The 26,241-nt window shown below is 37.5% G+C and overlaps 1 pseudogene; it reads right to left on the bottom strand.

Annotated features, from left to right (window-relative positions):
- Positions 1 to 9,686, bottom strand: part of LOC104988325 — a 174,925-nt pseudogene extending 165,239 nt beyond the window's left edge.
- Positions 9,687 to 26,241: the final 16,555 nt, after the last annotated feature.

Below are 26,241 nucleotides of genomic sequence, written 5' to 3'. Positions count from 1 at the left end.
GGTCAGGAAGTAGATCCCTGGGTCAGGAAGATCCCCTGGAGGAGGGCGTGGCAATCTACTCCACTATTCTTGTCTGGAGAATCCCGTGGACAGAGGAGCCTGGTGGGCCACAGTGCATAGGGTCACACAGAGTTGGACACGACTGAAGTGATTTGGCATGCATGTGTGTGTACAGAAAGAAGGAGAGAGGTGGGGACAGAGGGAGAGGGAAAAGGCATGTTTTAACAAAATATTAAGGTTTTCCGGCTTTATAAAATTAGGCTATAACATAATTTTTTCTTAAAAGATTTTTGCAAGTTTGTTTGACTTCATTAATCTCTCCACTCAATCATACCAGATAAGAGGGTCCAGATAAGACTTTTAATTTTGTAAACAGGTCCCTGGAGGCAACCCTTGAAAAAAATAACTCTCAGATTGATTTTCCTATCATGTTTTGAAATAGCATTAATACTGGTTGCCAAAGGAAGGTGGAATAAAAATGATAAATAGAATAGGCATTATTTTTTTTATAAAAGCCTTGATGATAATAAGTAAATTATTCTGCCCTAGTGCAGAATAATTTGAAGTAACTGTGAAAGCTAGAGTCCTACTTTGGGTCACTTTGTATAGTGTGCAATGGTCAAATGAAAGAAAAGCATATTGCCTAATAATACAAGTGTATATATATATATATTTAAGCTTTTAGAGAGATTACAGTGTTTTCTGGCATTTTGCAATTTCTCTAAAATGGCTTAGTATTTTTAATTTAGTGGATTATATTTGGCCTTTTACTATTAAGTAATAAATAAGAATCCTAAGCAACACAAGGGTGAACTAGAACATATAAAAGCTGAATTGCTGTGTCTTCATCTTCCAATCTCCTCCAGAGACAGTTTTCCGTGCTTCCTTGCTCCCACTTCCTGAACAAAGCAATGTTAGAAAGTGGCTCATAATACTGAGCACTCCAAAAGTCAAAGGCATGACAGGCTTAAAATGGAATCACAAAAGGAGCGTTTACATCTTTTTCTTTAATACTTGTGATTGCGTTTAGAATTGTAAATGAAAATACTATAGATTAATATGTTACGTAAAATTACAAGATGTTTTTATGAAAACCATTTACTCTTTCTCACTATTTATTTCTCTTCCTCAGAGGCCACCCCTTTCAACTCCTTTTTACTGATCATTTGTTATATAGCTACATATTTCTAAATAACATATTTAACCTGTTAGTTCTTGTTTTTCAGTTTTTAAAAATGTCCAGGATGGATTTAACTGATCTCTTACATGACAAACCCCACAATACACCTCCCATCCCTCCATTTTCCCACTAGAGTAACATAATATTTGTTAAAGTCAATGAGTGGTGTCAATGTCATTATACTGTAAATAAAACAACTGCTGAAGTATACTATGATTTCATTTTCTTTTGTATATAGAAGTAATAGTTTCCTTGAAGTAATAGTTACTTTTATTCTGTTTGCTTTGTTCTTTGTATCTTAATGTATCAATAACTGATTCCCAAATTATCTAGAGACTGTCATGCAGAATGAAGTAAGTTCAGAAAGAGAAAAACAAATATCATATGATATTGCTAATGTATGGAATCTAGAAAAATGATACCAATGAATTTATTTGCAAAGCAGAAATAGAGACACAGAGGTAGAGAACAAACAAATGGATACTAAGGGCGGAAGTGAGGTGGGATGAATTGGGACTGACATATATACACTGCTATGTATAAAATAGATAACTAATGAGAAGGTACTGTATAGTACAGGAAACACAATGCTCTGTGCTGACCTAAACGGGGAGGAAATCCAAAAAAGAGGTTATGTATGTATGTATGTACATATATATATGTACATATACATACATATATGTATGTATATGTGTAACTGATTCACTTTGCAGAAGAAACTAACACAGCATTGTAGAGCAACTATAGTCCAATACAAATTAATTAAAAAAAAAAAAGATTGGGGGCCTTATTTAACTGCTTCAGGGCCTTTCCTCGTTGCTTTTTTCTGAAATAGCACTTTCAGAATGTAAGAGATCATGGTCAGATTAGTAAGAGTAAACTATAAAGCAATAGCTTGAAAAGTACAATGAAGAAAAGTAGGACCTATACCAGTGGGATTTTGTCTGGGATCCTCAAGCAACTATGTATTGGATATGAGTCAGCACTGGTTTGTTGTGGGAATTAAAGCTATTAACCAAGAATATTATTAGTGACATTAAATGGAAGAACTAAACTGGGAAGCAGAAACTCTAAAGTATCACCCTTCCTCAAGTTTTTTTATAGACTGTCAAAGTAGGATAACTTTCCCCGAATACAAGTCTGTAACATGTCTTTCCCCTACTACTAGAATTGCCAAACAACTGAATTTACTGGTTAGGATTTTGGTTGCAGTAAGATAAGTTGCAGCACCCTTATGAAGTGATGGGAAAAATTAAAATGAAAATTGTGTATTTACTCTTTGTAGTCTACCTTTTGTTTGGCTCAAATTGTTTCAGCTTTGTCTAACTACTAAGCCACAAAAGCTACAAAGGCCAAATCAAGACAGAATTTCTCTTTCATATAAAAATCTCTGATATGGGCAGTGCAGGGTTGGTATGAGCATTGTCAAGGAGATGGAGTTCTTCCTATCAGACTGCTGCCACAGCCTTGTTTGGTATCTGTGCCCAAGTGTACTTCATGGTACAAGAGAGCTTCTGGAGCTGTGTCCACCACACCCAAATTCAGGCAACAGGATAGAGGAAGAACAGAAGAATAGACACCATTAGTCAACACCTGTGGCTCCCTCATACAATACTGGCTCATATTTTACCTCAATATTATATTCAGATGCAAGAGAATGGGAAGTGTTGTCATTTAGCTGAGAATATTGACTGGATGCATGCACACATGTGTGAGAAACTCCTTCAGTTGTGTCCTACTCCCATGACCCATAGCCTACCAGACTCCTCTGTCCATGGGATTCTCCAGGGAAGAATATTGGAGTACATCACCATGCCCTCCTCCAGGAGGTCCTACCCAGGGATCAAACCCATATCTCTAACGTCTCCTGCATTGGCAGGCAGGTTCTTTACCACTGGTGCCACCAGGGAAGCCCACCAGAATACTGAGTACTCAAGTAATTCTCAGGTCTGCTCCTGAAGAAGAGGGAGGAAATAGGTCTTGTGCAGCAATTATCAGTCTCTGAAAATGTTTGCTGTTTTTCCCCTTGCTAACACATAGGTTGGACATGAATTTGAGCAAACTCCAGGAAATAGCGTAGGACAGAGGAGGCCGGTGGGCTACGTCCACGGGGTCACAAAGAGTTGGACATCACTTAGCTATTGAACAACAACAAAACACATAAGCCTCCCTATCTTTGTCCTGCTGTTTTGTCTCTCTATGGCTTCCCTTTCCTGGTTGTTACCTACATGTCCTTTTAATTTCCTTACCTAAATATAATATAAAACCAAAACTTCTATTTCCTCCTCCAGAAGATCTTCCTGAACCCAGGGATCGAACCTGTATCTCCTGCATTAGCAGACGGGTTCTTTACCTCCAGCATCACCTGGGAAGCCCTGTGAAAAAATACGTTCTTTATATTCACTTTATTCAATATAATTAATTTTATGTTTTTTTTTTCATACATGATATTATACACGTTTTAATGCCATTCTCCCAAATCTTCCCACCCTCTCCCTCTCCAACAGAGCCCATAAGACTGTTCTATACATCAGTGTCTCTTTTGCTGTCTCGTACACAGGGTTATTGTTACCATGTTTACACTAGTTTTGAAAGTGGCAAGACTGATTATTTATTTTCTTCTAAAGAAATTGACAGAACCCTGATGCTTTAATCCACCTCCCACTCATACACCTTTCAGTTGGGCTAGTTATGAAATAAAGAAAAATTCTTTTCTGATAATATGGTAAGAAATACCTGGTATCCTCTCCTTCATCCTTTCAGCATAAAACTTATTCCCTGTGTCCATAGATAGGGGTCTTCTTTGTTCTTTAAAAGTATTAGTTCATGTTAATGACTTCCAACAGTGAATCATATGTTGCATAAAGTGCATCTTTTCATTCTTGAGCTTTATATGTATGATTATATTCATGTACTAATTATGTGCTACCAAAAATATCTTGTAATAATTATAAGGACTGTGGAGCAATAATATATTATTTGCAATTTCAGAGGGAAGAAAAACAAATGTTGTGTTATTTTCATCATAACAGTTAAAGATTAGCAGCTGAGAAACTCATCTTTCCCTAGAGCTGTGGTCATCAACTAGAGTGTACATAAAACTTACTTAGAATCCTAAAATTCCAGATTCACTGGCTTCATCCCTAGAGACTCTGATTCAATAAATATAATATGGAGTCCAGGAAACTGAGTTTTAAAAACAATCCATCATAAGCAAAATGCCGAATGTGACCTAAGAATAAGTAGAGGTCATAGATGAGAGGGAACTTTCCTCAGGCTATAAAGATAAAACCCAAGTAAACAGTAGAAAATGAAAAAGTTAATACATCCATATCAAAGCTTTCTGTTGTTCAAGAGTTTATCCCTGAAAGGGAGACTAATTATAATAGATAATACAAGGATTTTCCAGTTTTGAGATGTGATAATGAGAGAGGATGGATTCATTATGAGACTGCATTCAATGAGAAATGGAAACCACAATATTATGTAAAATGTCAGCAATTCTATATGAAAATTGGCAATTATTATAGTTTTAAACCAATCAAAATCTCAAAGCAAGCTATAATAAATACTACTATAAAGTAGCAACAATATAATGATTAGGTTGGCGACATTTTTTCCTTATCAGAACACTAAGAACTAACTTTTATACTATGTAAATGAAAATGTAGGTTTTAGACCTACTATGCTATATCATAATGAACAATTCCTCAAAACCACAGTTGTGCCAACCCCTTAATAAGGATGAAATTGTTAACTAACTCAATGAGATTGAGACAACAATTAAATATGTCAATGTATGTAAAGTACGTAGTATAGTATCTACTGCAGGAAAGTCCAATATTTTTTATACCTATGACATACACTCATGTTGTTCAAAGCTCTGACTGAAAAAAATGAGTCAACTCAAACAGTAAACGTTCATTGTTTATAGCTACTGGAGTCAAACATATAAACAATAACAATAAAAGCCAGGTATAGAAAGGCTTGCCTAAATCATGGACTAAGAATGTTTTATTCTGGAAGAATCTATATGCCCTTCAAGATACAAGCTATCTTTAAACAGTTCTTTGGAGTGAAAAGGATGTGGAAATGAATAATTACTGAAAATCCCCTGACAGTGAATTACCAACATTCTCCTCCCTACAGCTACACTTTGGAAATAATCAACTATTCCTCATTCATACAGGCTCCCCAGGTGGTGCTAGTGGTAAAGAAAGAAAAGAAAGTGAAAGTGAAGTCACTTAGTCCTGTCCAACTCTTTGAAACCCCATGGACTATAGCCTACCACGCACCTCCATCCATGGGATTTTCCAGGAAGAGTACTAGAGTGGGTTGCCATTTCCTTCCCCAAAGGATCTTCCAGACCGAGGGACTGAACCCTGGTCTCCTGCATTGTAAGCAGACACTTTATCATCTGAGCCACCAGGGAAGTCCACCTGGTAACAAACCCACCTGCAATGCAGGAGGTAAGAGATGTGGGGTTGAACCCTAGATTGGGAAGATCCCCTGGAGGAGAAACTGGAAATGTACTCCAGTATTCTTGCCTGGAGAATCCCATGGATAGAGGAGCCTGGTGGGCTACCATCCATAGCGTCACATAGAGTTGGACATGACTGAAGCGACTATACACGCTTGCACTTAACACACTCATTCATGTATGTCATCTCCCCCCAGAAAAGCAAGACAGATTAAACTCTTTTCACAGGGAAATCCTCCACTTATGCATCTATTCATCTGATCTCCACCATGACCATGGGCTTGGTTGGATCTGAGAAATTAGCTGAGTTAACTCTACTGCTGAGGTCATTCCTGCCTGGCTACCTGGATTCATGAATAGTAGAGAGTGTCTATTATCTTACTTCATAGCTAAGCTGCATTTATAAATTGTCTAAATCTAGTTTATTTGCCTTCTTAAGCAGGTAAAAATTATCCTATTAACTTTCACATGATGTTTTACGATTGAATGCATCAATCAGTTAGTTGATAGAAGATGGCAAAAACTAGAATAGCAGAGCCTTCTGCGTTCATTCAGTGTATAACTAAATGTCACATAAAAATGAAATGGCAGTAATTGGCATCTCTCTGCTGGTAGCAACCAAATCTGTTTTCCAACCCAAATATCTCTTCTGAGTTTCAGATCAATGGACTGAGTTGCCTCTTAGACTACCAGACTCTAGTCTGACAAGTAACTCCTACTCAGTTAATCAACCAGCCCTCCCCAAAATTATTCCTTACACATTGTGAAAGTCGCTCAGTCATGTCTGACTCTTTGTGTCCCCATGGAGACTCTTTGTGTCCCCATGGACTGTAGCCTTCCAGGCTTCTCTGTCCATGTAATTCTCCAGGCCAGAATAATGGAGTGGGTAGCTATTCCCTTCTCCATGGGGATCTTCCCAACTCAAGGATAGAACCCAGGTCTCCTGCATTGCAGACAGATTCTCGGATCATCTGAGCCACCAGGGAAGCCCAGAGGCATCACTACTATCAGTTAAAGAGCCCTATGCTCTTCCTTTCTGTCGACTTTAAATTCACACTGGCAGTCTTTAACTGTGGTCTGCAGGAGACACTGGAAACACTAGTTCCATCCTTGGGTCGGGAAGATCCTCTGAAGAAGGAAATGGCAACCCACTCCAGTATTCTTACCTGGAAAATCCCATAGACAGTGTTACAGTCCAAAGGGTTGCAAGGAGTCAGATATAACTGAGTGACTAAGCACAGCACATCATCACTTCTTGCCCAGATTGCTAAAAGTGTCTCCCCAATTATTTCATTTTAATCTTTCCCCTACACAAATTTATATTCGAAGCCACCAGCAAAATGATTGTTTAAACAATTCTGTTATGTTCCTTCCTATATGTTACACCTTCCAGTGACCATCCATAGCAGAAAAGACAAAGGGCCATTGCCTTGACAATATACATTCTAGAATCCCTTTATGATCTTACTCTATCCTAAGTATACAGGACCATTTCTTGCCACTACTATCAAAGCTTGCCAACCAATGACCACCACACATCTGTAATCAAACAAATTTAGATTTATTTAACTTCTTACAAGGGAGAACACACATCAGAAGATCACTGAAGTGCCTCTGTAAAAGAGAGTTAGGAGGAGCTTTTTGTAGTATTTGTATTCATGCTGAGAGATTTTAAGCAGGATTTAGAGACCTGTGGATTATTAGGTGTAGAATGCTGTCAGGTAGCAGGGACCAGTCACTGGGTATCTTCATAGATTTGATGTAGGAAGCAGAGTGCCAAAATCCCCTTCCATGGCAGCTCAGATGGTGAAGAATCTGCCTGCAGAGCAGGAGACCCAGGTTTGATCCCTGGATTGGGAAGATCCCCTGGAGCAGAGAATGGTGACTCACCCCAGTATTCTTGCCTGGAGAATTCCATGAACAGAGGAGTCTGGTGAGCTACATACAGTCCATGGGGTTTCCAAGAGTCAGACATGACTGAGTGACTAACACTGGATCCTAGATGGTGATGAAGTGTCCTTTTCTCTGTCTTACTCTATTGTGGTCATGGAGTGGCCTCATCTGAGTAGTGATTGTGTTCTAAGTTGTTTATGTTTAGTTGGAAACACTACCAACTTCGCTAGCCGCTTCTAGCCACGAGGTGCTGGCATCATTTTTCATTTTCTCACTGTCCATGTCAAGTTCTACATCCTGGTTTACAAGACAGTATGCAGCCCCATGAAAGATGGATACTCTTCCTACTTTACGAATGTTGGCAGAAGCAGTTCTCAAAATCCTCAATTATACTTTTTCCAAGATTACCTCAAACTCATTCTTTAGAATTCTTTCTTTCCTCCTATGTGCAAGCACATGTGAATTAAAATATCAAAGAATTAAATGAATGCATTAATACTGATTTTTTAAAAGAAAACAAACCATATGAAAATTTAGTGGAATAAAGTGTACTTTCACTAATCCATTCACAAGCCACCTTATTCTTCCTCCAAGTTTCAAAAGGAGAATAAGATTGTTCTACTCAACGTTAACACCTTGAAAACATTATAAAATGCCAACAACATAGAGATTATTTCTCATTTTACTAGCAATGGGTATTCAACCAAAGGACCTAAAAGTTATTTATTTGAATTTCAGAGAGTTTTATAATATATTCAACAACATTGTTATGTTTATACTATATCTTTTCTAAAGACATAATTTAAAGGAAAATAGTTTTCTCAATTTACCTTATAGATAAGATTTTAAAAGAACTTATCTTGACTTTGAAATAAAATTCTCTAAGAACCTGTTAAAAAAATATTTTGTACTATATATTAAAAGCATTCCCACAAATTGTAATAGTCGGCCTATAAGCATTAGGACACACACTGTTACACATTTTAAAAAATCACTGAAGTACTACTAGCTATAGCGCAAAACTGAAAATGTTTTGCAATGCATTCAACTCTTATGCAGAACCCTGTTCTATAATCAGTAAATCTTCATTACCACTTGCTGATTTAACCAGGATAATGCCATTTCGGCAAACACTACAAGGATTTTGAAATAATAACAAGAATTATCATAACAATGTCACATATAGAGAATGAGCTATATTCTCTGAGTCCATTAACAGAACCTTTTTGGAAACTAAGAGGCTAAACGCAAATTAACAATAAAAAGTCAACTGAATCAGGCCTGGAAGAGTGCACATAGCTCATCTTCCACATATAAAAATCCAAACATAATATGAATAAAAAATAAGTCATATTTATCTAAAAATCTTACACAATAACAAGTACACTAGAAAGTCACTTGGGCAAAGTAAAGTACAATTTACACTTAAAAACACCAAGCATGCATTTAGGGAATTTAAACTAAACTTGAAACCACTTTGAACCAATCCTAGCTCAAATAAAAAACTATAATTACTAATAATAAAGCAAATATAACTATTACTAATAATTATACCAAATATCTAAAAGTATAGCATGTAAGGAAAAATCTAATTTAAATGTTAAAGACACTATCACAAAGTTAAAGGAAAAAAAACAAAAGATAATATTAAAAAGAGGAAAGAGTTCCAGCAAGTCACCCACTCCTGCTCCTACCAGCCATCCTACAGGATATAGCAAGTGGAACATCCTGGAAGGGAGGAAGGTGGAGTTCCAACCTCCTTCCTGTTCAGCCTGACAAGACGGCTTGGTTGCCAAAGTAAACTTGTAATCCTCAGAGGTCACAGGTGAGAGGAGAGGCGGGAGCAGTGCCCAAGGCTTCCCTCTGCATCTCCGGGCCAAGTTCGGCATCAACCCAGTGCACTTCAATCCAAACTTCTCAGTGCGTGATACTCAAGGTGGAGTGAGCAGTGCTCCTGGAGGTAGCAGATACACTGCGTCTGGCAAAGTACCAAAGGGCTGATTCACAAGCAGGAACCTGATGAGACAGAGCTGAGGAAGATTCACCACGTGCTGCTGGAGGTGGACGTGTTGGAGGGCACCCTGCAGTACCCAGAGAGCAGATGCCTATTTGCAGTGCCTTCAGGATTCCCATCGTGAGGGATAAGAAACTGAGACATAAGCATGCCAGGCACCAGCTTTTCATTCCATGATCATGTATATCTTTATGTATAACCTATTTGCTAGTTCTAGGCAATGGCACCCCAATCCAGCACTCTTGCCTGGAAAATCCCATGGATTGAGGAGCCTGGTGCGCTGCAGTCCATGGGGTTGCGAAGGGTTGGACACAACTGAGCGACTTCCCTTTCACTTTTCACTTTCATGCATTGGAGAAGGAAATGGCAACGACCTAGACGGAAATGACTTAGCAGTAGCAGCAGCAGCTTAATCCCCAACTCTTGACCCAGTGACATTCAAACACAATGTTCTTGAGTTCAGCAGTACATTTTTCCTCATTTACAGGCCAAAAACCAGGAAAGGAATAAAAGAGTAACTCTTACACTTAGGCATTAATGAATTAACTAGAATGTAAAAAACAGAGAACTTTAACTCAAAACACAGATACATACAAGCTACTAGTAAGCAATTAATATGGCAAAATTTTTCTCTGAGACAAACTAATAATAACAGGCAGAGGTTAACAAAAAAAAAAAAATCAAAACTGAACCAGCTGATGGTGGTTATCCAAAGAAGAATTTATATTCAACTTTGAATTTACCTAAAGAAGAATCAATCCCATGTCAATTTGAACATTATTCAGAAGATGTACAAATCATTTGAAACAGAATAAAACCTTCCTCAGACAGTAATCACTCATAAAATTATAATTGCTTTAAGAGAAGCACGATAAAAAATGCACACCAGAACAACCATACTAACTACCTACATGCAAAAACACCTTCTAACACCATATTGGGTTAACTATGTACGTAGGAACAAAGAATTAACATAAGTAATAAGAAATACTTTTTGTATAACTCTTTGCCAGAATAAATAAGCTCTTGCTAGAGAATAGATCGAGAAAAATTTTGAATGTGTCTGCTTAATATACTGTGAACCTAAAAAGTCGGAGAAGGAAATAGCAACCCATTCCAATATTCTTGCCTGGGAAATCCCATGGACAAAGGCATCTGGCAGGCCACAGCCCATGGGGTCACAAAGGGTCGGACATGACTTAGCAACTAAACAATAAACTAAAATGTAAATGCAGTAAAGCTTAAAAGAAGTTAAAGTAACTTCATAAATATTCAGCCTCCCCTCTACTTGCTAAAACAACCCATAAAACTTAACATTATTAATTTAATATGAAAATTAGTTGTCAAGGTAACTAATAAATTTAATTAATTATTTTGGTTGAGGTGACCTCAGTATAGTAAGGCCAACAGATGAACAAATCTAGACTAATTATTCTAAATATATAACTATTATTAATTTACTCAGAATTTTCACCAATGGAACAGATTCCTCAAATGGAAACAATAAGGTTCTATTTTAAAGGTAAAATCAATGTTAAAGTTTGTGGTTTTATTGTTATGTCCAGACATTCTAAAGATGTAACCTCTATTTAAGAGATTCTTTCATTCCATCATTAAAAATTTTATGTGAGCTGAGTTCAAATCAGAGCACTTTTATTTAGTTCCTCTCTAAACAAAGATGTCCCATAGTATGAAAGGACTTAAGAAATGAGGTCGATTCCACAAAAGAGACACATATTACATATTATATAATTCAAGAATTGGGCTCATGGAGGTAATAGGATCCAGTAATGTAAATTTAAAACTGTTTCCAGGAGATCAACTTTTTTATTTTAACAAACAAGTTCTTAATTAATATTTATCAATTTTCCCAATTATACTTGCTTGGCCTTCTTAATGCTTCAACAAAAAATTTAGGTCACATTATATTTCAGAAAGAATCAAATATCGCAGGTCCTCATGGACTTCTGCTGCTAAGTCGCTTCAGTCGTGTCCAACTCTGTGCGATCCCATGGACTGCAGCCTACCAGGCTTCTCCGTCCATGGGATTCTCCAGGCAAGAACACTGGAGTGGGTTGCCATTTCCTTCTCCAATGCATGAAAGTGAAAAGTGAAAGTGAAGTCATTCAGTCGTGTCTGACTCTTAGCGACCCCATAGACTGCAGCCTACCAGGCTCCTCCATCCATGGGATTTTCCGGGCAACAGCACTGGAGTGGGGTGCCATTGCCTTCTCCCACGTGGACTTCAACCAACTGCAAATGTCATAAAATGATACATCAAAGAACAACTTTGACCTCTAACTTTTTAATCAATATTTGTATAACCTAGTATTGTCCTGACCTTGCATAAGCAATCTGAATGTCTACTCTAAGACCATATCTACTAACAGAGTTAAACCTCAAAATACTAATTTATCCATATCAAGCTTAGCTGTATAATCAGTTAAGTTCAGAATATGCCCTAGTCAGAACACTCTGTGTGTAGCATAATTTCCACACGAGGTCACTTTAGTAATTATTCTGTTATATGTAATAATAATTACAAATATATGCATGTATGTTATTTACAACTACCTTCCCTAAATACTGGCTATGATCTACATTTAATTTTTAGAAATAGAAGCAGGAGAAGCCAAGACAAGGTTTTATTTAACTGCTTCTTGGAATTTGTAATTCAGTATATGGTAAACATCCCAGCTTGGTAAAATGAAGAATTAGTCTCTGCCTTTATATCTGATATAAAGTTTATTATTAGCAATTTTACATAAATTTATTCACTCAGCTGTTCTCATTAAGTCACAAAGTTGTCATCTCTGTATATTGACTACTTGGTTTTTAAACTAGAATAAAATAGGAAAGATGACTAATCAAGACAGCTAATTTAGGCTGCTTATAACAAATGAAGCTTTTATTAGGAACTACTTAAATTTATCACTGATTATTATTGTTCAGGTCTTAGTAATAATTCTTTATAGCAATGCCACCATGGTTGGAGGGTTTTGAAACTCATTAATAGCAGTAATGATAAGTGCATCAGATATAGCATTATAATAAATAAATAAGCTATAGATTATTACTCTCATGATTCCTTTTACTACTTGCATCATCAACAGCAGAAGTCAAAGCAAGCACAAAGTGAACTATGTGCCCCTCCATTAGCTGACAATCTAACACTTGTAGGTGCAATAAATTTAACTATCTATTCCCCTTATCTAAAGGAGGAGGTCTCATCAATGTTGCTGCTGCTGCTGCTGCTAAGTCGCTTCAGTAGTGTCTGGCTCTGTGCGACCCCATAGACGGCAGCCCACCAGGCTCCCCTGTCCCTGGGATTCTCCAGGCAAGAACACTGGAGTGGGTTGCCATTTCCTTCTCCAATGCATGAAAGTGAAAAATGAAAGTGAAGTCGCTCAGTCATGTCTGACTCTCCGAGACCCCACAAACTGCAGCCTACCAGGTTCCTCCGTCCATGGGATTTTCCAGGCAAGAGTACTGGAGTGGGGTGCCATTGCCTTCTTCGTCATCAGTGTTAGGCACCATTAATATATTATTGCAACTAATTAACATAAGGTCACCTTTTATATCATAATACCAGAAACTACTTTGATTTCTATTGATTATTGCTATTTTATTAGTAGTAATACTTTCTGTAATTGCAGCAGAGATTATGTTAGCCAAACGGAACCTTTTGATTCTGCAGGAGATGGAAACCTTAGCTTAATATTTATTCTGATTAATTACACATCCTGAAGAATGTATTTTTGGAATAATTTCAAGTATTGTAACATATTTTCCAGTAAAAAATTCTTTGGTTGCATAAAAATAGTCTGAGGCACTGGGAAATTCCAATCCATTGGAATTTTAGCATTTATTATATACTACATGCCAACATTATAATTATACCCTAAGTATTGAAATAGATATGCAAGCATGTATAATTTATGCTACTATAATTATTGCCATAATTATTATTATCCTAATAGAGGTAAAAGTCTTTGACTAACTATAAGAATGAAGTAATTAATAATTACCAGCTATACTGTGAACCATAGACTTTATTTTCCTACTTATTTTGAACAGCCATGAAAGGAATTATCTAATTCATTATCATATATTATTCTAAAAGATACATATTATGTTGTTGCTCATTTCTATCACATCTATCTACAGAAGCAGTATTCATTATCACAGGTGCCTTCGTTTACTTATTCCCATGATTTTCAACATATAAGCTACACCCTATATGAGACAAAGCCCAACAATTATTTCAGATTTAACAATTTAATTTTCTTTCCCCAACAATTATTTCAGATTTAACAATTTAATTTTCTTTCCCCAACAATTATTTCAGATTTAACAATTTAATTTCAGATTTAACAATTTAATTTTCTTTCCTGGCCTTTCTGATATGCAGTGGTGATAATCAGCTGTGCAGACATTAACACAACATGAAACACTCATCTATGAAGCCATTGTCCACTAAATAGCAATGATAATAAAATATGAATAATCTGACAGGGTTTTACCTTAAAACAAAAATAGCACAAGAGCTTACTACAACAGACGTTGAGCGACTTCACAGATGCTTCCCATCACATCATGCTTTCAAATAACCCACCAGAAAAAACCATAAAGATCAAGAAAGGAATAAAACCCACTCTAATTAGTTTCAAGCCAACATTCATAGCCTTTCTTAGCAAGTGAGAGACAATAAATATTACCAATTATGAATAACAAAAAATAAATATTACCTAACTCTATCAGAATTAATTTATAGATTAAAACTATGTGTGTTTTTGCAGAAAAAAATTGTATCTCTTATCAAATCCATTCCAGATTTGCAAGGAATATATGTTCCATTGTAGAATAATCCTATCATTTCCATGTTTTATAATATTAGCTCTTCAGTATTATAAAATAATTAAATAAGGAGGCTACTAGACTCATGTGGAGAAGGCAATGGCACCCCACTCCAGTGTTCTTGCCTGGAGAATCCCATGGATGGAGGAGCCTGGTAGGCTGCAGTTCATGGGGTCACGAAGAGTTGGACATGACTGAGCGACTTCACTTTCACTTTTCACTTTCATGCATTGGAGGAGGAAATGGCAACCCATTCCAGTGTTATTGCCTGGAGAATCCCAGGGATGGGGGAGCCTGGTGGGCTGCCGTCTCTGGGGTCACACAGAGCCGGACACGACTGAAGTGACTTAGCAGCAGCAGCAGCAAGACTCATGTGATAAATAAATAATGCTATTCTTATGAGAGCAGCCTACAAATTAAAATTCAAAAAATTCATAAGATGAAAATCATGATAGCTTAATAACAAAACAATTTTGATCCCTCAGATGATGAGCTATAACATAATTACCTAATAACCCTATCAATAAATACTCCTCACTAGCATTTATAATTGGAGAAGGAAATGGCAACCTACTCCACTATTCTTGCCTGGAGAATCCCATGGACAGAGGAGACTGGTGGGCTACAGTCCATGGGGTCACAAGCGTCAGACACGACTTAGCCACTAAACCGCCACCAGAATTTATAGTAGTCCTCCTAAGTCTTTTAATTTATTGCAAATACTAGCTTCAGTAAAATGTTTAGCAGGAATAGTATCATGTTTATTTATTATAATGCTTTTTAAAAAGTAATTGTTAACCTAGGTATCAAAAAAACTAATTTTTTATATTTGCATCCCAGAAAATTGCTATAGGCTTAACACTTCTTGTGAAAGTAGTTTGTATATGTATGGTATTTTACATCAAAATTCTCTATCCATTTCAACTTTAAAAATTACTTTCCTACCTATTCTCTTATTATTTTAGCCCTAGCTTCTGTTCAGTTTAAATGCAGTAGGATTCAGGTTGCTGCTGTGGGAACACCAGTGTCAATGAGGGTCATGGATTCATGTTTTAACTAAATAGCTTGATTTCCACAGCCTGAGCATCCCTAGTATCTTCAGACATGCCTACACATGTCTGAACAGCAAAAATGAGAAGATTCCCTCTTGTTCGGGCTCTTTCCTGTTATGTTTTTCCAGGTGTACCTAATCAAGTAATCATCATGCAAGCAAAGTCTCTAGTGAATTCATTGACTCTAAATAGGAAGGAATGTTTTCTTAATAATAATGATGATCCTAATCCTCTTCTAAGCAAAATGGTTCTGGTTATGAATTAGGGATAAAAATGAATGAGAGTACATTATAATGCAAATACTTAATGCAAATATCACAGAGGATTTGCATTGCCAAAGATAATGGACATTCTACAAGCAAAATGGTCAGATGTTTTTCATAAGAACTGTTATTATGCCTTCACATCTAATAATATAATACTGGTACTTACTCATCTTTGAAATAACAATGAAACCTAACCAAGGGCTATAAAGTAAGTAGCTGAGAGTCACACCTTTCTTGCTAAGGCAAATCTTTATCAGTCTGTGTGCTATAAAACTCTTGTATTTTTATTTGATCAAGAGTTTTACTCTTATACTCACATTCCCCACATAGAAAAATTATAGAATATTCTTACTCTGTTCTTTACTACTGGCATTGTCTAACATATTAAAATAATTAACAGTAAATACATTTTAAACATGGAAGTGTATATACCATTTATTGACAGAATTTCTGGCAAACCCCAAACATAAATTTTCATACATCTTACCCACAACCAAAAACTTTGTTAGTGAGTTTGCTTTTCTCTCCTAACCCACAGTTGTCCAGTAACTTCACCTAAAATGCTAGATCCTGCATCATCATGACCTACCGTTAATCTCTTTCTCCCTCAGTTTTCTACACTCATAGTACATATGCAATACTGAAGGCCCACAGGAAACTTTAAACACAAGGGGCAGCAGAAATGTTTGCTCTTCTCCTTGTTTTTTCCTATTATTTTCTTCTAACAGAAACAAACAATGAAAACAAAATAATGTAAACAAATCCACAAGATCCTAAATCTATGAATAAGGTTGTAAGGGATGTGAACAGTTATACATCTGGTAGAAAGAAGGCTCTTTTAGAGCATGGGATGTGGCAACTCATCAGTTTTATGTCCCAGCATGGGAGTCCAGAGATCCCTCTCAGTAAATGTCAGCCAGGGCTTGTTTTTAGCTCGTCTATATTATTTGAGCCTTATTATCATGTTACCCATATATTTTGGATACCCTTTTTTTTCTTTGTCATGAGATGAAAGCATATTAAATTCTCCAATTTTCAAGGTTTTTTTTTTCCTACATAGACTTCAATTCTATAAACGCTTGAGACTGTAATTGTTTTTGTTATATACTGTTGTGAAGAAATCCGATAGATGAGAAAGAAGGAACAACACAAATGGAAGACAAGCAGCCTTTTTGACAGGTAGAAAATATGGGAGTGTATTTGGTGCCTGGGAGCTAAACGGAGAAAATATTTTGAGGAGGATGCGATTGGTTGTGTCAAATATTACTGACTAGTCATGTAAAAAGAGGACTTAGAACTGACCTTTAAACATGGCAATATGATGGTTATTGCAGGCCTTTAAGAAGAGCTATTTCAGTGAAACCACGAGAATAAAAAGCTTGAAAGAAGTTAGTTCATGAGAGAATGTAACAGGAGGAATTGGAGATTTCAAGTATTAATATACTCTTGGAGAGCTTTCTTAAAAGGGAAAAGAAAAAAGGGCTACATCTGGAGATGAATGTGAGGTCAAGTAAAATGTAATAAAATGGGAAAATCAATGGTATGTTCTTAAACTGAGAGGAATGACCCCAAAAAGAAAAACTTGAAATGGAGGAAAGAAAGAAACCAGATTCTAGAGAAGATTCCATGAGTAAACGATTATGCATTCTAGTACATGAGGAGAAGGGCTGAAGTAGCTAAAGCACAGACCATTTTTTTTTCTAATAATGGGAGTCATAATACCCAGCACTAATATGCCATTAATTTTCTAATAATGAGTGCAGATATAGGAAAATTAATTTAAAAGTGGGTTTCATTGTTAAGGAACTAAGAGACAAGGCCATCATCTGACAGTGAGAAGATAGGAGGCTTAGCGACTTGAGGAAAGTTAAGACAGAAAATGATAATTTAAGAGACAAAAAGAGAAAATTAAGAAAATGTGGTACAATTATTGCTCTATAATTTCTCCCCTTTATAATATTAAATGAGAACAGGTGAATTTTACCAATATAGATATTTGAAAAAAAAAATTAAAGGGAGAAAAAAAGGAAAAGTACTTTATTGTTTTATATTTAGGTCTCCTTCATGTCTATTTGATATCATTTGAATTCTCCCAACGTATCATATAGTTAGATATTATAGACTTTGATTAGCAGTTCAGAGGGCAGAAAAATACCATTAAGACTAACAAAGTGGGCATTCACAACTGGGAAAATAAGTTTCTGCTTTCTCTCTCCTTAGTTCTGCCTAGAGACAGTTTTAGTTATGAAAATTGTAGCAGTCAGTCCACAAGATGGACTCTAATATGTACTATCTCCTCATAATAATATTTTGTCTAATTTCTTTCCACACTGAAACAGGAAGGGCCAAAAGCATAGTAAAATTGTTATTTCCAAGGCTATACCATAAATGGCATTGGAATTTCTGCTTAGGTTTTTTGTTTTTTCTGGTTTTTTGTTTTTTTTTTTGATCACTTAACTCTGTGGAAAACTCAGCATGATGTCAGGATTTCAAGCAGCCCCACAGAGAGGCCTGTGTGAAAAGGAACCAAAGCCTCTTCATAATGCCCAGCACCAATATGCCAGCTTTGTAACAGAATCTTCTCCTAAAAGTGAATCCTTCAGCTCTAATGAAACTTTCAGGTGGCTGTATCCTAGCTGGTATCTGGCTGCATTTAAACTCAGGAGAGACCCTGAGCCAAAAATTCCCAGCCAAGTCACTTTCAAATTCCTGACCCAGAGAAAATGTGAAAGATATCAAATCATTATGCTGCTGCTGCTAAGTCACTTCAGTCGTGTCCAATCTGTGCAACCCCATGATGGCAGCCCACCAGGCTCCCCCATCCCTGGGATTCTCCAGGCAAGAACACTGGAGTGGGTTGCCATTTCCTTCTCCAATGCATGAAAGTGAAAAGTGAAAGTGAAGTCACTCAGTCGTGTCCGACTCTTAGTGACCCCATGGACTGCAGCCCACCAGGCTCCTCCGTCCATGGGATTTTCCAGGCAAAAATACTGGAGTGGGTTGCCATTTCCTTCTCCAATGCATGAAAGTGAAAAGTGAAAGTGAAGTCACTCAGTCGTGTCCGACTCTTAGTGACCCCATGGACTGCAGCCCACCAGGCTCCTCCGTCCATGGGATTTTCCAGGCAAAAATACTGGAGTGGGTTGCCATTTCCTTCTCCAATGCATGAAAGTGAAAAGTGAAAGTGAAGTCACTCAGTCGTGTCCGACTCTTAGTGACCCCATGGACTGCAGCCCACCAGGCTCCTCCGTCCATGGGATTTTCCAGGCAAAAGTACTGGAGTGGGGTGCCATTGCCTTCTCCAAATCATTATAGTTGGATTAAAACATTCATACTTGGAAGGTCTGTTACTAAGTACTAGATAACTAGGGGCTTCCCTGATGGCTCAGTGGTAAAGAACCCACCTGCCAATTAAGGAGACATAATAGATTTGGGTTCGATCCCTGGGTCGGGAAGATCCCCTGGAGGAAGGCATAGCACCTCACTCTGGTATTCTTGCCTGGAGAATCCCATGGACAGAGGAGCCTGGCAGGCTATAATTCAAAGGGTCACAAAGAGTTGGACATGACTGAAGTAACTTAGCGTCCATGCACGAGATAACAAGGGAAGGAGAATACACCCCATTGGATAGACACATGACCTGGTGAGATTTCACGGTAAAGAAAAGTCTTACAGCTCAATGATTCTCTCTTTTCTTTAGACAGTATGACTTGCTGGGAAGAATCTGGTGGAACCTGGCTCCAGCTTTGTTGGACTCTCCTTCTCTTAAATTCTCACAGTTTTCTCCCACCTCACATTTTTTTTTTTTTTTTTTTGACTCTAGATAAATAAAGAGAGCTGTCTTTAGCATGGATTTAGCATAGATTCTACGCTAGAAAGTACGTTAAAAATGTCATGTTGATATCAATGAAAATATATCACATAGACTATAGATGCAAAGAATATTAAATATCTACCACAAAGATCTCTCTTGGTAAAAGTCACATTGTACCTGAAAATACGTGGATTATTTTCAAATATCTTTTGATATTGATTTCTAACATAATTCTAGTGATAAAGATAATAGATCGTATGATTTCCTTTAGACCATTAAATTTTGCACCTTGTTTTATGTCCCTGGATATGTTCCAGTGTCTCCAAGTTTACAGTCTAGGGGATCTTGAAGAGAACTTTTATCCTTCTGTAGTGTAAAATTGTATAAATCTTAATTATGTTGAATTGGTCCATAGTGCTTTTCAGATCGCCTATCCTGCTACTTTTCTGTATCTTCATTCTTTTAATTTTTGAGAGTTTGTTATTGAAACTCCAACTAAAAATCTTTGCTAAGTCACTTCAGTTGTGTCCAACTCTGTGTGACCCCACAGACGGCAGCCCAACAGGCTCCTCTGTCCCTGGAATTCTCCAGGCAAGAATACTGGAGCGGGTTGCCATTTCCTTCTCCAATGCAGGAAAGTGAAAAGTGAAAGTGAAGTCGCTCAGTCATGCCCAATTTAGCGAACCCCATGGAATGCAGCCTACCAGGCTCCTCCATCCATGGGATTTTCCAGGTAAGAGTACTGGAGTGGGATGCCATTGTCTTCTCCGACTAAAAAATCTTAGCTACTTAAAAAATAATTGTAACATATAGCAGAACTATATGTAACTTGGTCTGTATATTCCAAGTCTCCTGTAAATGTGTTACCATACTTTCATGATTTAAAAAATAAAAATAAAAAAGGGAAAAACAAACAAATAAAAATGATCTATTATTACTTTGGAAAATCAGAAATAGGGAGGATAAAAAGTATATACATCAGATATATTAAAAATAGCAAGGTAGATTAGTGGTATGCAAAGAGGTACATCAACAAGATCACTGCAGACTGACTAGAAGTCTAAGACTGTACAAGAAGTAAAATGATAAAATCATGTACCTTCTCAGCTGCTGATACACTCCAGAAGGGTCATCTCTGAACAAAGATAAGCCAGTAAAGGAAAGCAAGGGTATTAAATAAATTGAAGAGAATATTAAAGCAAAATATAAAATGATCATATAGCACTATTTTGAAGAAATCCAGGAAATTATTTTTTATTTCATAGAGAGCTACATCTTGCCAATATCACAATACTAAATATTTTGACATCATCACTATTTCTATCTACTTACTATGAGAATTTCTGAACACTGTTCATTCAATCATTAAGTATTTATTCAGTGCCAACGATATGCCAGGAACTATTTTAAGTATGGGGTACAGAGAACAACAGAGGATGAGATGGTTGGACGGCATCAGTGGACATGAACTTGGGCAAACTCTGGGAGATGCTGAGGGACCAGGAGGCCTGGTACGCTGCAGTCCATGGGGTTGCTAAGAGTCGGACATGACTTGGTGACTGGACAACAACAAACAGAGCAGTGGATAGGAAAGAAAAAGCTTCATCCTTTATGGAGCTTCAAACTAGTAAGAGAGAAAAGCAGTAAACAAACATATGATTGGCATTACAGATAGTATTAAGAGTCATGAAGAAAAATAAAAAAGATAAAGTGATATAAATTCAAGATGGATGGTCTATCTCCATAAGAGCATATGGTCAAAATCTAACAGAGTCAACACTGTAAAATGTAAAGTGAAGTGAGTGTTAGTTGCTCAGTTGTGCCCACTCCTTGCAACCCCATGGACTGTAGCCCACCAGGCTCCTCTCCATGGAATTCTCCAGGCAAGAATAATGGAGTTGGTAGCCATTTCCTTCTCCAGGGGATCTTCCTGAACAAGGGATCAAATCCTGGTCTCCTACATTGCAGGCAGATTCTTTACCATCTGAGTCACCAGGGAAGCCTGATTCTCAACACTTGAGTGCATGAACTCTCTCCCTCTATGTTCCAAATTGAGTTCAGTTTGACTTCAGACTTCCTTATCTCTGACCTCTCCTTAAATGTTTAATGAGAAATTCAGCCAGTCACTTTGCAGGAGATCCTTCCTTAGAGTCATGCAGGATTCCATACTTAATAACTTAGGAAAGCTTGAAGAAAACCCATAGATCCCTATGCCATGGTCTCCTCAGAGATGTTCACTGTCTGAGACTGCATGGACCTTTCAAAGGCCTTACTCTGTTGATTCTCTGAACCAACACCTAGAATTCCCATTGCTACGATTCCCACAGTTGTACAGTTTATATTTCAGTGTCCAGTCTAAATATTTCTTTAAATGTTCCTACCACCTCTGGGTCAATAAGGAAACTGAGAGTGCAGGTTTGTTTAAAAACTCAAAGAACACAATTTACAAGATTTAAGGAATAGATATGTTCTCAGAATCATCTCTCTTTTTTTTCAAAACCTAGAATTCAATCAGTCTCAGCCCATCATTTATTTCCCTAAGACTCTTATCTATTCAGGGAGAGTAAGGGAAAAAGAGGCAACAAATACTTGCCATCCTTTCCTGTTAAGTCCATGGGAAGGTACCAGAGCAAATTTCTCAAACAGGTTATCTGCCACAAATAAGAGAAAGAAGGATTGAATCAGCTTCTTCTATTTTGTACAGAACTGTAGATGCATGCATGCTAAGTTGCTTCAGTCGTGTCTGACTCTTTGCATCCTATGGACTGTAACCTGCCAGGCTCCTCTCTCCACTGGAACTTTCCAGGCAAGAATACTGGAGTGGGTTGCTATTCCTTTTTCCAGGGGATCTTCCCAACCCAGGGACCAAATCTGGATCTCTTACATCTCCCACATTGGCAAGCAGATTCTTTATCACTAATGCCACCTGGGCAGCCCTTTCATGGAATTACTCTTGTCAAAATTGAGAAATTAAATCCTAGTCATGGCAATATATTTGCAGCAAGACAGAGTAGACGGGAGGAAGGTGGGGCATGGCATTAGACACATATTTGGTGTCAAGGAAAGTCATTTGTGTAAGAAAAGCTCCTGTTAAGAAAAGCATCCTTGCTTACAGTCCACCTGTGATGAGGCAACCTGAGTTTCTAGGGTCAGGCATATGACAATCCTGCTTTTCTTTCTCTATTAAAAGTTCAACATTCCGTGTCAACATTTAGAAAGAAAAGTCGATTTGTTGATTTTCTGTTTTTACAGAGATTTGAACTCTTATTTCCTGTCCAAAGTGGCCATAAAATATTTTAACTGCCCTTACAATACTGATGTTGCTATTCCTCATGAATTTAAACAAACACTGATCTGCAACATAGCAATTCCATTTTTAAGTATGTTCCTGTGCAAGAACTGTCAAGCCAATTTTATTCATAACAACCCCAAACTGAAAACAGTCCAAATATCTATCAATAGCAGAATTAACTGTAGTATGTTCATGGAATAGAAGGCCATTCATCCACTAACAAAATTCAGGTATTAATGAGTGTAAAGATATGGATAAATGTCAAAAATATTATAATGAGCAACATAAGCTAGGCACAAAGATTCATAATGCATGTATGATGTGTTAACAATGTGTGATACATTATTCCATTTATATGAAGTTCAGACACAGGCAACACCAATCAGTGTGATAAAATTAGAATAGTGATTGCCTGGGGAAGGCAATGGGTTGATAGCAAAGGGAATAAGGGACCTACATTAGGTGGTGAAAAGATTCTATATCTTGATGTCAACATTTGTCAAGCTGTGGACTTAAGATATGTGCATTTTACAGTATATAAATTGACCTCACAGATAGAAAGATACTCCTGCCAAAGTGATGTTGTCAGCAACTGTCATGGGAGTTTTCATGGCAGAATCTATTTTTAGTTAAAAAGTAACTTTTTCTGCCAAGAGGAAAATACTCTATAATTGTTACTGCCACAGAAAATTAGAGGAGGATGCTGATGGAGGAGGCAAGCATGCTCCAGAAAGAGAGAAAGCAGCCACGCCAAGCAGACTGACAAAATTACCCAGCAGAGAAGGCACCTGTTTTGTGTACAATATAAGGAGATCAGACAAACCACTCCAAAGACTGAACACAGAGTGAACCTTGACTATGTAGAGGAGCTACATAAATGACTTAAGTGAAATCACAATTCAAGTCATGAAATGAGGCAACAGTATCCTAATGGCAAATGACAGATGATCAGATTTCAAGGACTCAGAAAAAAAAGGGTCAGTTCAGTGGATGCAGCCTAAGAAAAATGGATGTCCAGCCTCATAAGAGCAAAGATTATGACTTAACTTAGTGGGTTAAGGGGGCTTGTCTGATGGCTCAGATGCTAAAGAATCTGCCTGCAATGCAGGAGACCCAGGTTCAATCCTGGGGTCGGGAAGATCCTTTGTAGAAGGGAATGGCTACCCATTCTAGTATTTTTGCCTGGAGAATCCCATGGACAGAGAGGCCTAGCAGGCTGTGGAGAGGACTCTTGAGAGTCCTTGGGGGAGCAAGGAGATCAAGCCAGTCAATCCTAAAGAAAATCAACCCTGAATATTCATTGGAAGGATTGATGTCGAAGCTGAAGCTCCAATACTTAGGCCATCCCCACCCACCCCTGCTGATGCTAAGAGCTGACTCATTGGAAAAGACACTGATGCTGGGAAAGATGGAGGGCAGGAGGAGAAGAGGATGACAGAGGATAAGATTGTTTGATAGTATCATAGACACAATGGATATGAGTTTGAGCAAACCCCAGGAGATGGTGAAGGACAGGGAAGCCTGAAATGCTGTAGTCTATGGAATGGCAAAGACTTGGACATGACTTAGTGTCTGAACAACAGCAACAGTAGGTTAAGGAGAATCACTGTGTCTTTAATAACAATGGGCCATGTATTCATGGATAGATTTATGTTGATGTGAATAAAACCATATAAAACATAAATTTTATATAATGAAACATTATCTTTGTATTCTTTTGAATGGCTTCATTTTACTCCAATTCATATTTTGGATAGCACCTACAATTAAAGAACCCTTCTAGTTGTTATCCGAACTATTGACTGGGATTATCCAACCTATTGATTCTATCTGATTGTGCTAAAGATTACTCTTCAGATCACCAAACATAGTTCATCCTCCCGGCAATCTATTCTGACCTGAGAATTAGAGCAAGACTGAATCTAAAGGCAGTAAGATAGACCAGTGAACAAGGAGAAAGTAATTTGAGGACAGACTTATAATTTAGCAACAGCCTTGGTCACCTCTACATCTGATTTTATAAGATACAAGTAACAAAATCAGATTTAGGTTAGAATGTATTTTGTTAGCATGTTACAAGTGAAATACAAGGATGAGTAAGAGAAACACAGTGTATTTTTCTGTCAAATTAAGTGAAAACAGGAAACCATTTGTGTCATAAATGTATTCAAGAAAATTAGAGATATCAAGAGAACATTTCATGAAAAGATGGGCTCAATAAAGGACAGAAATGATAGGGACCTAACAGGAGAAGATATTAAGAAGAGGTGGAAAGAATACACAGAAGAACTGTACCAAAAACATCTTCATGACCCAGATAATCACAGTGATGTGATCACTCATCTAGAGCCAGACATGCTGGAATGTGAAGTCAAATGGACCTTAGGAAGCATCACTATGGACAAACCTAGTGGAGGTGATGGAATTCCAGCTGAACTATTTCAAATTCTGAAAGATGATGCTGTGAAAGTGCTACATTCAATATGCCAGCAAATTTGGAAAACTCAGCAGTGGCCACAGGACTGGAAAAGGTCAATTTTCATTCCAATCCCAAAGAAAAGCAATGCCAAAGAATGCTCAAACTACCACACAATTGCACTCATCTCACACGCTAGTAAAGTAATGCTCAAAATTCTTTAAGCCAGGCTTCAGTAATACGTAAACCGTGAACTTCCAGATGTTCAAGCTGGTTTTAGAAAAGGCAGAGGAACCAGAGATCAAATTGCCAACATCCACTGGATCATGGAAAAAGCAAGAGAGTTCCAGAAAAACATCTATTTCTGCTTTATTGACTATGGCAAAGCCTTTGACTGTGTGGACCACAGTAAACTGTGGAAAATTCTGAAAGAGATGGGAATACCAGACCATCTGACCTGCCTCATCAGAAACCTGTATGCAGGTCAGGAAGCAACAGTTAGAACTGGACATGGAACAACAGACTGATTCCAAATAGGAGAAGCAGTACGTCAAGGCTGTATATTGTCACCCTGTTTATTTAACTTACCTGCAGAGTACATCATGAGAAACGCTGGGCTGGAAGAAGCACAACTGGAATCAAGATTGCCAGGAGAAATATCAGTAACCTCAGATATGCAGATGACACCACCCTTATGGCAGAAAGTGAAGAGGAACTAAAAAGCCTCTTGATGAAAGTGAAAGAGGAGAGTGAAAAAGCTGGCTTAAAGCTCAACATTCAGAAAACTAAGATCATAGCATCCACTCCCATCACTTCATGGGAAATAGATGGGGAAACAGTGGAAACAGTGGCTGACTTTATTTTGGGGGGCTCCAAAATCACTGCAGATGGTGACTGCAGCCATGAATTCAAAAGACGCTTACTCCTTGGAAGGAAAGTTATGTCCAACTTAGATAGCATATTCAAAAGCAGAGACA

Source organism: Bison bison, unplaced genomic scaffold (assembly GCF_000754665.1).
Source record: "Bison bison bison isolate TAMUID 2011002044 unplaced genomic scaffold, Bison_UMD1.0 scf7180017864123, whole genome shotgun sequence".
Lineage (NCBI taxonomy): Eukaryota > Metazoa > Chordata > Mammalia > Artiodactyla > Bovidae > Bison > Bison bison.
This window is presented reverse-complemented; position numbering and strand designations above follow the sequence as displayed.